Source organism: Acinonyx jubatus, chromosome D2 (assembly GCF_027475565.1).
Source record: "Acinonyx jubatus isolate Ajub_Pintada_27869175 chromosome D2, VMU_Ajub_asm_v1.0, whole genome shotgun sequence".
NCBI classification, from domain to species: Eukaryota; Metazoa; Chordata; class Mammalia; order Carnivora; family Felidae; genus Acinonyx; species Acinonyx jubatus.
This window is the reverse complement of record NC_069393.1, coordinates 61,283,413-61,299,312: the sequence shown is the minus strand read 5'-3', so window position 1 is coordinate 61,299,312 and position 15,900 is coordinate 61,283,413. Positions and strand designations below refer to the sequence as shown.

General features: G+C 44.5%; 1 protein-coding gene across 2 annotated transcripts in view; it reads right to left on the bottom strand.

Moving 5' to 3' along the window:
* Nucleotides 1-15,900, bottom strand: part of SORCS3 (sortilin related VPS10 domain containing receptor 3) — a 592,870-nt gene that overhangs the window by 530,769 nt on the left and 46,201 nt on the right. The window lies entirely within an intron of this gene.

The following is a 15,900-nucleotide window of genomic DNA, read 5'->3' as shown; positions in this document are numbered from 1 at the left end:
GCTTCTATTAATTTAACCACTACACACACACACACACACACACACACACACACACACACACACACTAAAAGCTTCAGTCTGTGTCTCTCCATGATCCTTGGTTTTCAAGAGGTGACCCTATATCTATACCAATCCTCCATGTACTCAGACTTACCTGTTTCATGTTTAGGGGGAAAATAATTTTATGTGGGGTGTGTGTGTGTGTGTGTGTGTGGTGTATCACACATATACATAAGCTTCTTGTCAGTGTCTCCTTACAGGTAAGGTAAAACATCCACAGGGAAGTGGGACTATATCAGAAATGGGGCCCTGATGTGTACGCAGCCTCCCTCGCCAGCTCATGTTCCATACGCTGCAGTGAAACCAGATTCATTAAAAGGGTTTACAACACAGAATTTTAATACAAATGGTTTCCTTTGGTGGTATATCTCTCTAGAAACTCCAGTCCCTGAATATTTCACAGGTTTCAGAGCCAAAGTAGAAGGGGCTGAAATAAGAAGTAAGGGCAGACACACAGTATCCAGGGACCATGGGAGACACTTAATTCATCAGCAAGACAGCAGTTGTGTTAAAAGGTGGGGCAGGGGCTTGGGGAGCCAGCTTGCAGGCTCCCCCAAAATCTGTGCCTTATTTGTTGGAGAGAAATTTCTCTTCACCTCTTCATTTCAAAGACAGTGGGAAAAGTTCTAGCCTTTTGATATGGGTTCAGCACTCCTTATAAGATAGAGATGGCCAATTATGAGTTCAAATACCAGTGGCCTATAAAAGTATCCCCAAAAATTTTTGGTATCCCCAAAAATTCCCTCCTTCACTTACTGGATCGTTCATGTATCCATTTAACAAATTATTGAACACCTGCTTGATCAGGTACCATACTAGCTCAATCAAGAACATGCTCCCTAAACGGAGCTTTGCTTAACCGACCTGCTGGATTAACTGATTCTCTCCTTGCTTCTGATGCCCACCTCACTCAAGTCCTACCAACTGAGTCACATGTTACCCCAGTCGCGTACACCCAAGCATTACTTCTCCCCCCAGCTGCATTATGCGTTAATGATAGCTAATTGCATTTATTCTCCAAACTATGTATAGCTGTCATACTTGTTATGATAATTAAATTAAACAGTGTGTAAATCAACAGAAGATGAAGACACAAAAAACCCATGTTTCTATAAAAGCTTACTTGAATGTTTTGCAAAGAGCTGATAAAGGTGAGTCATTAAAACATGTGGTTAAGTTAGCTGTGAACAGGAAAAGTATAAAATACTGGGTGTAGGGAAGACCCAGAATCTTTTAATTGTTTTCCCAATGTCTTCTTACTCCGTGAAAAAAAAAAATCAGGAACTGGAAAGCAGAGATGATGTGTTACAGGTGTGATTTAAACAAGCCCCAAGACCTAGAAGGCTAATCAGTAGACCAACATGCAAAGAAAAGACCTAGAGCCTGTCTGTATTTTAAATATAGACTGTGCGTGGGTGGCTCAGTCGCTGAGCATCTGACTTGGGCTCAGGTCATGATGTCACAGTTCATGGGTTTGAGCACCACCTTAGGCTCTGTGCTGACAGCTTGGAGCCTGGAGCCTGCTTTGGATTCTGTGTCTCCCTCTCTCTCTGCCCCTCCCTCACTTGCACTCGGTCTCCATCTCTCTCAAAAATAAACATTAAATTTTTTTTTTAATGGGTAAACAGGGGCACCTGCGTGGCTCAGTTAAGCATCTGACTTCTGCTCAGGTCATGATCTCACAGTTCATGAGTTCAAACCCTGCATCAGGCTCTCTGCTGTCAGTGTAGAGCCTGCTTTGGATCCTGTGTCCCCCTCTCTCTGCCCCTCCCCCACTTGCACTCTCTCTCTCTCTCAAAAATAAACATTTAAAAACATAAAAAATGGGTAAATAAACATACATCTCTCGGTGTTACGTTAAAATAATATGTTCAGGCTCTGTGTGTACTTTTTTAACGACTCTGCAAATTTCACACACATTTTTCAAGTACCAGTAACTGGTCTCCACTGTAAGATACTAACAACCACAATCCAGTGAGTCACAGGCTGTAACAGAGGCACGTGGAATGGGAAGATAGAGGCAGAGGGGGTAAGTAAGAATATCTGAACCAGGCTTGTGGTGGAGGAGGCAGGAAAGGGAAAGAGAAAAGAAACCTTCAGGGAGAAGAAATGTGCACAGAGTCTTGAAGAAGAAGAAAGAGCTAGCATGGCAAAGTTGGGGTGAAGGGTATTCCAAGCACACAGAGCCACGACTATAAAGGCACAAGGTGCATCTGTGAGTCTCCAAATGAGTTGCTGTGACTGAACACCAAACATACGGTGGCATTCTTTCCACAATGATTTGCACACCCGTGGTTTGCCAGGTACCATGCTGAGATCGGCGCTCATGAGACATACTTCCTTGCTGCTTTAGGTGGAAGGTGGCCCATCACGCTTTCCATAGCCTCTTCGCACACACTCTCCAGAAAGCAGATCCTCAGAAGGCTAAAACCAGGGTCTGCCTGTGCTTTGGTACCTACCCCCATCTCTACCCCACCCCCATTTTCCAACCCCATGCAGGGCCCAAAGTTATTTCTCAGAAAATCTCACAACAGTGAACTGGAACAGGCTATCAGATCTGATTGACAAGAAATCCATGCTGCCCAAGATGACCCAGAGTTGAAAATAACCATGTTCTTTTCTCTCTTGTTTGGTGCTATTTCCTTCTAAACTGAAATGCTTATCCAACCACCCGAATGCCACTGAAATGGGTGACAGATTAGATTACCTGATAAACACCTCTACACCTTCCAAGAAATTTCCTAGTAATCACAGTAACTGCTATTTTTTTCCAGCTGGTTGCTGACAACGTTTCAAAATGAATCCTCCTACACTCTTATTTTTACCCTCCACTAGCTGACTTTAATGGTAATCTCCTTAGGTTTAGAGCCCAGATGGAGTTGAAAAATCTCTTTGATTTCTTTCAGAAGGGAACTCTGGTAGGAAGCAGCTCCATCAGGCCACTCTAACACATTTTGTTTCCATTTTCTCCCTGCCCTCACCCCCAATCCTTATCATTCTACCTAAACTACCCTCCCACTGGCTTTCATTACAGTTCACCTTCTAAATAAGGAACCAAATATCTCCCTTGGTCTTTGGCATAATTTTGGTTTAAAAGGATCAGGAAAATTTTAATCTTTGTATTATCAATCAATTCGAAGTTTTATCTCCTTTAATATTAATTTGAACCCTTGAAGGTAACCTTGGTAAGTGTTTTGTTCACCAGTACATCCCCAGTGCCTAGCCAAAGCAACAGCAGAAAGTAGGTGCTTAATAAAGAAAAATGGGATGAATGGGTAATCCTTACATCAGCCCCATGAGGAGAGAAAGGTGGATATTCTTACGGTTGACAATAAACTCATTAAGGTTAGGTAGTTTGCTCAGGGTCACTCAGCCTAGGACTCGTCAACATTTGTTGAGTGTCATTTTGCTAGAGGATGTATCCGAACTCCAGCATTAAGCAGAAAGATTTTTCTTTGCTTCTGCAGAGCTAAGATCAGGCCCCTGAGTCCAGTCCAAGGTCCAGTGCCCTTAAGATGGAAACGCAGCCACTAGAAAAGGGGCTTTTGGAAACACCACTTGAAATTGAATCCTATAACACACTTGCGCAGGAAACAGGAAGCGAGAAGGATGGAGACTGCAGGAACACTGTGAAAACACAGTTGTGCTTCAGGTGTGCTCAGGTAGAGGAACCCACGTAGACTCCAGCAGACCATGCACACCAATGGTCTACAAACTACTGTCCATGGGCCAAATCTGGCCCTCCATCTGTTCTTGTAAATAAAGCTTTATTAGAGCATAGGTTCACCCGTCCATGTACATATTTGCACATGACAGCTTTACACTATAACAGCAGAATCGAGTAATTCACCCTATGGCCCACAAAAGCACCCTATGTCCCTTTACAAAAAGAGTTTGCCAACTCCTGGCATATTAGATTCACTCAGCTCACTTAACAACAACAAGGGTAGCAGCAGCGGAAATGAAACAAAGTACTACTGATGTTCAATGAGGTGGGAAAGATCGTTTTCCACCCAATACAAAAAAAAAAAAAATATATATATATATATCTCACAAACCAATTACTTCAGCATTTGATACCTGCTTAGAAGCCTGTTGTCAATAACATCTACTCTTGCCTGAACTTTTGAACTAGATATCCACTCCCTTCATTACCAGTGCATTTAGAATTAGCAATCATTAGAAAAACTACAGAAAACAAACTTTTTTTCACTTTATTTTAAAAGAAAATTCAGAGAAGTGCATATTGAATGCAGCGCTACAAATAAATGGAAACTCAGCATGCCTTATAAAATGGTCCAGATCTCATTAAATGATTTCTTGGCTATTATCTTTTGGGCTCACCAATGGATCTGAAAGGACTCTCCCGTGAAACTGAATGCTCAAGGTGCTACTCTTTTGAAAGGAAACAGCATATTGAAATTAGAAAAGACAGCACCCGATTGTTAGGAAAACGGATTTCAAATGAGGAGTGCCATGTTCTATCTTTAGGCTTTGCCACTAATATTCCCTTGCAAATTTCTTAACCCTCCCTATGTTTTACTTTCCTAACCAAATGGAGAAAATCATATCCATCTCCTACCCCTTATCTCCCTCCTCCAGTGATGTGAAAAGGATGCACAAAACAGCATTTGCTGTGAGCTTTTTAAGAGCCCCTCACAGGGACAGGCTAAACATTACATGTACATTCTCCAAGCTCAGAGTGTTCTCCAGGGAGGTGGGGCTCAGTAAATATAAACATGACACAGGAGAACAAAACCAGGGTGTCACAAGCAAATGACCTATTAACTCATCTACTACAAAGCCTTATTCCAAATATGGCAACACACGATGGAAAACTCTTCATAGATTAAATTTTGGTAATCTCTAAGAGAAAACCTTCAAATCTTCATCCTCTAAGCAATTATTACTTTCTATCAGTATGAGTAGCTTTTTCTACAATTTCAGGTGGAAATTCAAAGTAAAGTTTAGTCACTTTGTCCAGCAAACAAGCTTGGATTGCAGTTGACTATGTGATCCAATAGGTCCCTGCCTCTGATACCCACATCCTTCACTGCAGTTCAGGCTAAGAAAAGTCTAGGCTTTTGTTCCAGGTATGGGGCTGATGGTGTGGATCAGAGAGCATCTAAGGCCGTAGGACCACAGGGCCCCACCCCATGACAGCAAGCATCAGCTGGTATCACCCTGATCCGAGCCGCTCTCTCTCTCACTCTCTCTCTGATCTGGTCTATACCCACACCTTTGGGAAACCACTTCTTCATTTTATCCCCTCCATTTTATCCTGCTGAGCAGTGCTCTCAATCAGAGAGTGCTGTCTCCTCAAGCTGACCAGTAATTAGCCCAGTGTTGGGGTGAACACAGGAATCAAGTAGGAACAACTTTTTCAGAAAGAAAAATAATGAAAGGGAGAGGAGGATGAGGAGGGAAAGGAGAAGAGAGACTGACTCTCTTGTCATCAGTGCAAGCTCTGAATGGCCATCTTACCCACCACATGGAGAGTGCCTGCTTGAAAAGGAAGCTGACCAGGAGGAAAGTAGAGTTGGAAGCAGGAGAGAAAAAGACAGACTCTTAACCACACTGAGCCTCTAGGTCCTGCCACAACTGAAGCTACATCCACTCCAGATATCTTAGTTGAGTTTTGGTTAATTTTTTAGTTTGGTTAAACACTTGGGCTTAAGCCAGTTTGAGTTTAGCTTCTGTCACTTGCCACCCAAAGCTTCCTTACCAGTACAGTGAATGCACATCTCAAGCCATCTCATTTAGCTTCACGGAGTGGTCAAGTGACAGAATGTGGGAGGCTCATGGCAACCCATCCCACCCCTAAAATCACAGCTCAGCACCTGCCCAAGCACTCACTCATCTGAAGCATGGCCTTAGGCAGTGCTCTGACTCCGTTCTGTTCCGTGACATGTTATGTTTGCAATATGTCAACAGCCTCTTGAATGGTTATTTATTACATTTTTATTTAGCATTGGGTGAGAAAATAATTTCTAAGAATCTTGGAATATATTATTTCTAGAATAAAGCTCACATTGCATCCAGATGCAATTATCCTAATGAGTAACTGTAAATCATCCATCTTTTAAAATCTGGCATATTTTAAAAATCTGTTAGCTCCTATTATGTTTTGCCAAGCAAGAGTTTCCTGGTTATCTTTTTATCTATTTTTCCTGATTATACCTTTTAATACTTTGTACCCAAATTCTTAAATCTTTTAAAATGATATTAAAGACTCCCATATTACAGTGACTTTCTCCTCCTCCTAAGATCCCACAAGTACCCTACCCTCCAGAAACACTGGCTTGCTCTTTCCCAGAAAGACCAGAACATTGCTGCCCCAGGATTTGTTCAGGTGGTTCTCTTGGCCCAGAATGGTCTTCCCACCCATATCCCATTCATATATCCAGCCATCCAATCCCAGCCGGTCTCCAGGGGCCCAATTCCCACCTCTTACTTGAAACAAAACTAGGCATCCTAGCCTAGGGCTAACTCTCTCCTCTAGAGTTTGTACCTGTTTGCTACCTGGCATATACTTGGTAGAACAGGGATCCATATGCACGATTAGTTTTATATTCTTGAGGAGGAGCCCTGAGGACTAGTCTTCCCTACACAAGCATGATGTCCCTTCCTGAGCTCTGCCCACACATCCAAGGATGGTAATGATAAAGTGGGGACATAGGGGTGATGACCCAGTAATCAGGGACACCAAAGCCAAAGCCCAGAGTAATCAGCTGCAAAATATTTTGGTGGTCCAGGCCTTCATTCTTTTACATATATACCCTTGGGCCTTTTCTGTCCAAAAAAGTCCTAGAAATCAGTGATTTAGGCACTCTGTAAGTTGCCTTGGAAGCTAACAAACGTGATCCAAAGCCACGCGAGGCATCACCTCTGCTTATGAGTATCTGACATTTCCTCACTGAGCCTCAAATTCATGGAGCTCATAGGGTCCTAGAATGCACTTCCTTTCTCCATTCCTTTCATCTAAGTGTTATCCCATTCCCTTCATCTAAGTGTTATGTAGCCTCTAAGACCTTTCTGTTGGGAGACTAAAGGGACCCATGCTGCTTCCCTGACTCCTGCACCCCACAGGGACCCCACGTCCTCCAAAATCCTAGGGAAAGAGAGAGCTCCATGGCTCATGATGGGCAACTGGTTACATGCTTCCCTGTGTCACTTAATCATCTTCTCATCTCTTCAACTGGATCGCAAGGTCCTCAGTAAAGGAACACTTCTTTGCACAGCTGGGTTTCCTTCCCTGTGTCCAGGCCAGAGTCATGCAGGGTGAGCATTCAACAGCCATTTGTTTGGTAAGGGGTCTAATTAAGTCTCCTTAGAATGAAATCACTCCTCTTTCCTCCTAAATGACTTTCTATTTAATTTGTGAGAGCTGATACACATGTGTATGCACCTGTGCTAAAGAGAACAGTCAGCAATAGACTGAACCATGAGAGTGGCAGCAAGAGGGCTGTTGAATACCAAAAGCGAATTAAAACCCTAGAAATTCTCACCAAGGAATCTGAACACATGGAATTCATTTTGGGCTCCAAGTAGTGTGTTTCAATGTACAAGGTCTATGTACACAACTTAGATATGTCCAAATGGTTGTTATTTGCAGGAGTCCAAGGACTTCAAAACAGGAAACTTGGTCCTAGGTTTCCTATCACTGATCCAATGGGACCTTGCATATGCCAGTAAACTCTGACTCTCAGGTTCCGCATCTGTCCTGATCCACAAGAATGCTGTGCAAAGGAAATGAGGGAGGGTTCAGACAAAATGATAGTGTTGCATAGTGGGTTGGCATGGCCCATGATTTCCTGGAGAGATGCTCCAATTAGGGGCCTTCATGAAAACCTCCTTTGCTGAACTTGAGGTTAATACAGAGTACAAAACACCTTAAAAAGTTGCCCTGTGCTAAAGCACAATGGGGGCAGGCAGCATCAGGTGCACTGGGCTTGCGTGGGCTCCTGGCTGACATAATTAAACCCCAGACAGGACTATGAATATGCTAAATGGCATCACTAAACCTAGACCCTTCACTTAGATGCATTAATGGGGCTATAGATCAACTATTATGTCACAGAGTGTGTTCTGGATGCATTTTAAAATTAACTATTCATAGGGGATCATTTTCAAAGAGTATTTACATGTTGGAGGCTCAGCACCCGCGTGATGCACCTGTTCCCTCTGAACAGCCCTCTCATCTGTAAAGCCTGGAACACCTGTGAACATTTAAACTGGCTTGGGTGACAGCCGTGTGATCGTCAGCATATGTGCTCAGATCAAAGCCCATACCCTCAAACTGTAAAGGAAGAAAACACCAGATATCCTAATGCCATGATACAGGCAAAGCCCACCATACAGGAAAGGTTCTTTGTGACATCAAAGCGAATGTCTAGCAGGACCAGGGCCTGGACCATCAGACCAAAACAAACTTTCACCAAGAAAGACTTCAGTGCACCAGACTCTTTCTTGTCCAAATCTATCCCTGATGGTCAATGTCTCCTGAAAACTCAGTGCCTGGTTGTGTACTAAGCACAGCTAGGCCTTTTAATGTCTCCTCAAGCTGCACCGAGCCTTGAAATCAATTCAACAATTATTGATTCGGTGCCTATTGTGCATCCAGCCCTCTGTGAGCTGAGGGTCATTTATTTAAATGGTATAATGGATGTAGGAACAAGGATCTTTCACTGCAGCTTGGTTCACTATATTGAAAATATGGAAACAACTTTGATCCCCACCAATGGTAGTCTTAAATAAATTTGGGTGCAGCCACTCAATGGAGTATGGTGCACAGACATCAAAAAGAATGAAGGAGATTTACATATACAGATCTGGAAAGATGTCCGATTAGAGTATGTGGAAAAAAGTTACACAGTAGAGTTTATGATGGGACCTCATTAAAAAATATATATACACACACACATACATATATGCACATACATATGCACACACATATATCATTAATCTATATGAATATAATCATACATATAGAGAAAATCTGAGGAATACATATGCTAAATTTATGATAGTGGTTACTTCTAGGACACCAAATTTGTGTTGAGAGGCATTACACATTCCAGTAATGCATGAATTTCTTTCCATTTATTTCTACTTCTGTTATGATCACCTACAAGAGGTTATGTCAAAACGATATACTAGACCTTCTTCTCTCAATGGAGCCTCCAATATCCTAACCACTCCCACTGATGACCATCAGCTAAGTTCCCTAATGTTCCAGCAAATAAGAAACCACAAATACTCTCTTAGAGATACACACGTAGACACGCACATTTGGAGGATTGAAAGAGCAGATGCAGATGATAACACATTCCCACTTCCCCTACTGGATTTATAGCACTTCCTTTCCTCATTAATTCCTCACTAAAAGATTGAGTTTGGTTAAGATCTTCCTAAAAGCAAAGATATCTTTGGGAAGATCCTTCAGAGAACATATGGTTTCTAGTAAAATGTTTTTTAAAAACTACCCCAATAATATTCCATTACACAGAGCTGATCCAAATGTCCCAAACATTTCTTACAATGAAGTTTGACATGAATCAATAGTAAAGCTTCCTTCATAGCTCCAAAGAATTCCTACTTTCACTGAAATTTATTGAGCCCTGATCATGACTGCATATTCAATATTTTTCCAAAATACAGAAAAGTGGCTTCAAATTTCATAGCTATAAATTTTATGAAATGTTAAAGCTAACAACATGAAAGGGACATTTACAGAGGTCCTACTGCTTTTCAAGCGCTACACTAGGCACTTGAATCAGTGATCTCATTTAATGATCACAAAACAGAAGTGTCTTAGGTTGGGTACCCAGAACTCTGAAACAGAGATTTGCATATGGGAGGGTGTTTTCAGGGGAGAGGCTCAAGGCAAGTGGCCAAGGAGAAGTGAAGCCTGGGGCCTGGGCAGAAGGACATGAAGTCTCCCCCTCTGAGAAGACAGAGGGGTGATGCAGCCACAACAGAGGCCTCTACCCATCCACAGGAGTTCTGAAATTGTCCGGCCTCAGGTCAAGATGCCAAGCCATTATACCTTTGATGTGGACACAGGCTACCCCCAGGGAATAGGTGTGACCTTGGGTGAGGCAGCTGTCTTAGGCTGAGGGTGATTCCTGGAGAAAGACTCAGCGGCTGGCGCTCACGGCAGCTGGGGAAAAGAAAGGCTCATCCTGCATCCACCGCATTCACTAGTAATAACCATGGTGAACAAGGAAATTAGCCCAAGGTAAACAGAGAGGCAGGATTTGAATATCTACTTCCAAAAGTCTTCCCCTAATGCCATGCTGCACCCCAAACCAAGTACCCACTTAGGGCACCTGACTCAGAGAAGGGTAGCTTTTGGTACTGGACCTCACACTTGCAATTTGGACCTTTATGCTGATAAGCATATCCATCTGCCCACCAAGACAAAAGGGGCGAGGGGAGTCCTGAATCTGACACTAGAAGGAATCTATCAAGCCAAAGAGATCTGTCACAAACACAGAAGAAGGGCTTTGCTAACAACCACATGGATAATCAAGGCCCCATTATTCTGTGATCACCTCTGCCATGAAGGACCTTACACAGAACCCTGTGCTCATCCTATTTGCACTGTGTGTTTACTGAAAGGTTTTGCTTCACATGCATGCTTAAAAGATCCATTTATTCCACTCCATTTCCACTATCCATGTTCCATAGTAAGACTAGAAGCTATACAGGATAAACTGGGTGGAGGAGAACGCACATTTTGGCTCACGGGAGAAGATAATAAGAGAGGAGAGAAGGAAGCTGAATCAGTCTCCATGCATAATGCTTCCAACAAAGGGACTGTAATCAAACCTCAGATCCATCCATCACCAGCTGTAAATCGCTATTCTGGAAGCCTCAGTTTCCTCCAGTGTTAAGTGGGAAGTGAAAAAGCACAGACCTCCCAGGGTCAATGTGAAGATTAAATGAGATGATGAACATTAAGTGCTTACCACTGTGCATGTACAGAAAGCATTTAGTAAGTGTAAGCTCTTGATTATTACTATCAGGGTGGTTAATATAATCGTCAGCACCCTCCCAATAACCCAACTGCAGCAGGAAAAGTCAGAATGAATGAAAGTGTGGTAGATGGGTTGGGTTTTTCTGAACCTTCTGTGAAGTAGGTTGACTTATAAATGGTTTTCCTTCCCTATTTAGAGACAACCCCTAAAACAGCAAATCCTCCCCCGAAATTCCCTATCCTGTCCTGCATTTCACAGCTCCCACAGTGTGGCCCCCGTGAAACGACAGGCGCTCACCCTCCCCGCCTGTGAGGCTCACACACCCAGCGAGGGCTTCCCAATCCACACACTGGAGCTCAGCCACCTGCCGTTACCTCCTGGCTTCACCAATTAAACATAAAGACGACATTGGTGCTTTCTCCTCTACCAGAGAAGGCAAGGCTCCCAGATCTGCCAGTCCCACAGATGCTATCTTTCTGTTATTAAACTTATCTGTGAATCCCCTAAGAAGAGCAAGTCTTGAAGCTCATGTGGCTCACAGAGGCTTTGCTGTATGAGGAGTGCCCTTGTTTCTAAGTGTTTCTAAGTGTGTGGTCCCCAGCTGACCTCCAGCAGAGTCACCTAGGTAGCTCGTTTAAAATGCATTCCCAGGACTCCTGAGCCAGAATCTTTGAAGCAGGGCCCTAGAAGCTGCATATTTAAACAGATTTCTAGATGAATCTGACCCAACTGAAGTTTGAGGTCCCCTAGGATACAGGCATGCTTTTCTTCACAGCCTAGAGCACTAGGGTTGGTTTTCACGATCTCTTTCTTTTTTCTTAACTTCCCCAATCTCCAAATCTCTAATGCCTGCCCCCATATGTTCCAAACATTCATTCTTGCAGTAGCCAGCAAATCCTTATTTTACACTGGAAAACATGTAGTCTATTAATGTCCCTGGGAGTAAGTAATCCATGGAGAGATGCCCCATTTTCGTAGGTAGAGTGTAAGCTTGACAAGGACAAGAACAGTATCATTCAACAAATACAAGGCATCCAAATATGGGGGCCCATCCCTGTGCAGATGGCATGGGGGATAGAGAAGTGTAAGCCATGGCCTAACTTTACAGGATCTCATTGTGTATACACAGAAAACCGGATCCATCATGCCCAAAGGCCTCAAAGACACTTTGCATCTTGACCACTGAGGTGCCTATAATCCAAACTTACAGCTGGAAAGTCAAAGACCACGTTTCTTTTCTCTGCTGATATAGGCACAGACCTCCCTGCTGTAGTCCATGCTTCCCTCTGTTTTTTCTCCCCAGGGCTTCCCATATCTTCCATTCTCCCTACCCTTCCACAACTGATGAGAAAGAAGAATGAAGGCTCAGATCCATGCTGAGACGGTCCCATCCCAGAAAGACTGCAAGGCTGCTAAAAGACACCTTTCAATTTTTTTTAATGTTTATTTTATTATTGAGAGACAGAGAGAGACAGAGCACAAGCAGGGAAGGGGCAGAGAGACAGGGAGACACAGAATCCGAAGCAGGCTCCAGGCGCCAAGCTGTTAGCACAGAGCCCAACGCGGGGCTCGAACTCACAAACCGCGAGATCATGACCTGAGCCAAAGTCGGACACTTAACCGACTGAGCCACCCAGGCGCCCCTAAAAGATACCTTTTACATTAAAGCCTGTACCCAATCACCTGACCCCAAACTGGGTCCTGGTCAACTCACAAATATCTGCATGTGTCCACACTGCCCAGTAAAAACCAGACAATGGGGTAAGGGATCAAGTACCACAGTCCATTTAGTTAGCCAAAACAGACACACATTGAAACATCACAGGCCATACAGTGCAGACATATACGGTGAGGGACAGAACGGCCAATGACTGCTACTGTAACACCTCCTGCCATGTCTTGAGTAAACAAAAGGAACAGAGAACAATGTTAGGAGAGAGAGGAGGAAAACCAGCAATGAGTGTTGTCTCCAAGGTAAAATGATCCAGACCAGGCATGAAACGGGGAAAACTCAATGCCCCAAGCGAGGAGGGAGATGAACCAACACACATTTCCTAGGGTATGCAATACAAAGCCAGGCCTGATTCCTTTCTCTTTTATTGGTACTTATCCCACAGAGCCTTCTTTATTTGTTTCTCTTAATAATTTTTTTTTTTTTAGTTTTCTAAACCCACACACAAAACAACTTCTTCCAACCTTCGCACCCTCCTCCCACCCAACTCTCATCATAGGAGGCCACAGCCTGGTTGCTAATGCAGTGGGCCAGCTGAGTCTAATAGGTCCAGGGGTCCCCCTGTCACTATGTGGATAGAATTCCTCTATTCGGTTGCTATGACACCATGGTGCTAGGGCTCTCCAGCCTTGTTGCCATGGAATCCTTCCTTCCCCATCCCTCACTGCATGTCAGGAGGGCAACAGCCCTGCAGGCAAGCTGCCCACAGGCTTCTGGCCAGGCCAGTCCCCTGGACAGTGTCCTGGAACGATGCAGTGGTCAGAGCCAGCTGCAATCACACACCTGAACCAAAACAGCCTGCAGAAGAGTTTTCTAGCAGACCCCCCAAAAGGTTAACTACATAGAAACAGCCTTTTGTAATCTGTACCTGAAAACCAAAGTGCTCTGAACACACGTAGCTGCTCTCTTCCATAAGGAAACCATCAGATGGTTGCTGACAGAGGGGGGCCCTCCGTACAGTCTGTCTGGTCCCAAGAGGAGCAGCCAGGGCTCCACGGTACTCGTTTGGATCGTGGATCACTAGGAAACACCTGTTGCCTACCCACTACGCTCGAACCCAAGACTTTGCCTTCATCTGTTCAGTGTTCTCATGCTGCTGAAGAGGAGGGAGAGGAGGAATGTGGAAGAAGAAAAGGTTTAGTTTTGTACAATGAAAATAAACATAAAGCGTCCTGCGGCACTGAAGTATGCACCTCTGAACATCCTGCATCACATGAGGGTCTCGCTAGATGAGGGTGAGGCGCCCAGAGGAGGTGACACAAAACCTGGGTTCTGGTCCTGCTTCAACCCTGTGACTCTGGGCAAAGTACTTCTTCTCTGTGAGCCATGGTTTCCCCCTGTAAAAAGGCATGGGGCTCTGAGCGGATAATCTCTCAGGGCCCTTTCCCAGGTGGGTGGCCTACCCTCTTAGCAGGGGCTCCAGGGACTAGACTTCTGAGTCAATGCTCAGATCCTCAAATCCACACCCGATCCCCTTACCTGGAGGGGTTCCAGGGTCCAGAGAAGGGCTTCACCACCAAGAACGGGCCTTTTTGAGTGCTCCCACATTTAGAAGGGAATCTCCCACCTGTAGGCAAGGGACAAAGGACACTCCAGCCCTTTGGTGTACAAATCCCAGAGCTGACCCAGGCACTCTAGCCACTGTTCATCAAACACCTTACATATTTGCAGAACAAGGACGTTCCTGTTGGTTAGACAGTAACCAAATGGAAGAATTCCAAGGAAACGTATTAAAACTAAAATGTACAAAGGGAAAGAAATGATAATGGTACACATTGGAGGTATGTGCTCTGATCAGACAAGATGGGAAGGTACAGTTACAGAAAAATCAGCCCCACATCCCTTCTCTGTTAACCACCTCTAGGGAATCCTGATCTGGAATTCCTTTTCTCCTGGCCTTCAGTGTTTCTGCTGCACATGCCTCTCTCCACAAATGCCTCTCTCCAGCTTATCCACAAATGGCGCTGGGCCAAGACATGGGGACACGATGGTGAACCACCAAACAGGGGCTTGCCTTCATTGGTGCCATCCTCCAGTGGTGAAGACTGACAAAATAGAAATAAATTTCAAGTACTAATAAACTATTGTAAGAGAAAACAGGGTATTGTAATAAATAATCATCTAGGGGTAAGGTGAGTCAGGGCAGGCATCTCTGACAAGGTGACATCTAAGCTGAGATCTGAGGGTTGATACAGGGCCTATTTCATGAACAGTGACAGGATGATGGTGTTCCATGAAAATCCAATAGCACATGCAAAGGCCCTGCGGCAGGGATAATTAAAAGACATGATTCGAGGAACTGCCAATGGGGATAAAGAGGCAGATATACAAACAATCACAATTTCACAAGGCAATTTCAACAAGGGCTTCATTGGCACTACGGACAAAGCTGACTATAGGAGAAAGAGCCCTGAAGGTCAAGCCTGCCAGGGGCTGGTCAAGAGGACTTCTCAGAAGAGGAGGTATCTGAGCCGAATTTTGAAGGATGAGTAGATCTTGCAAAGACAGAAGAAATACAATGCACAAAGGCCTGAAAGTATGAGGGGCACAGAGCTTTCTCAGAATGAAAAGCGCTTCCATTTACCTGGGACTTCATGTGGGAGGAGGAGTGATGGGAGAAACAGCAAGAAAAAATTTAGACCAAAAAAAAAGTAAAAGCTTAAATGGACAAGACGTGAAGGGCCTTTTACGCCAAGGCAAAAAGAACGGGCGGGCGCCAGAGTTTAGAGCCCCCAAAATAGATGGAACAACAGAATGTTAACCCAATGAAAGGACACCCCCAGCTGTACTAAAAACGATGGCACCTATGCACATCACATCCTTGCTTCCCCGGCAGGCTTGTGCACCTGGAGGGGCGTGGAAGCAGCTCATCTCCCCCAGGTCACACAGAACCTGCCCTCGATGTTCCCTTGCTGCTGGGGGCTCAGGCCATGCTGCCAAGGGAGGGTCCTGGACTCAGCACGTGGAGGGGCAGAAGCCTGTGGGCTTGGAACAGCAGGTAACCAGGAATGCGTCAGAATCCCTCCCACACCAGCTCTCTCAAAAAGGCTGGTGGGGGGGGAGGGGGAGGCAGGTAGAGAGGAAGAGATGGGGGGGGAGGACAGGAGGACAGAGAAGAAGGAAATG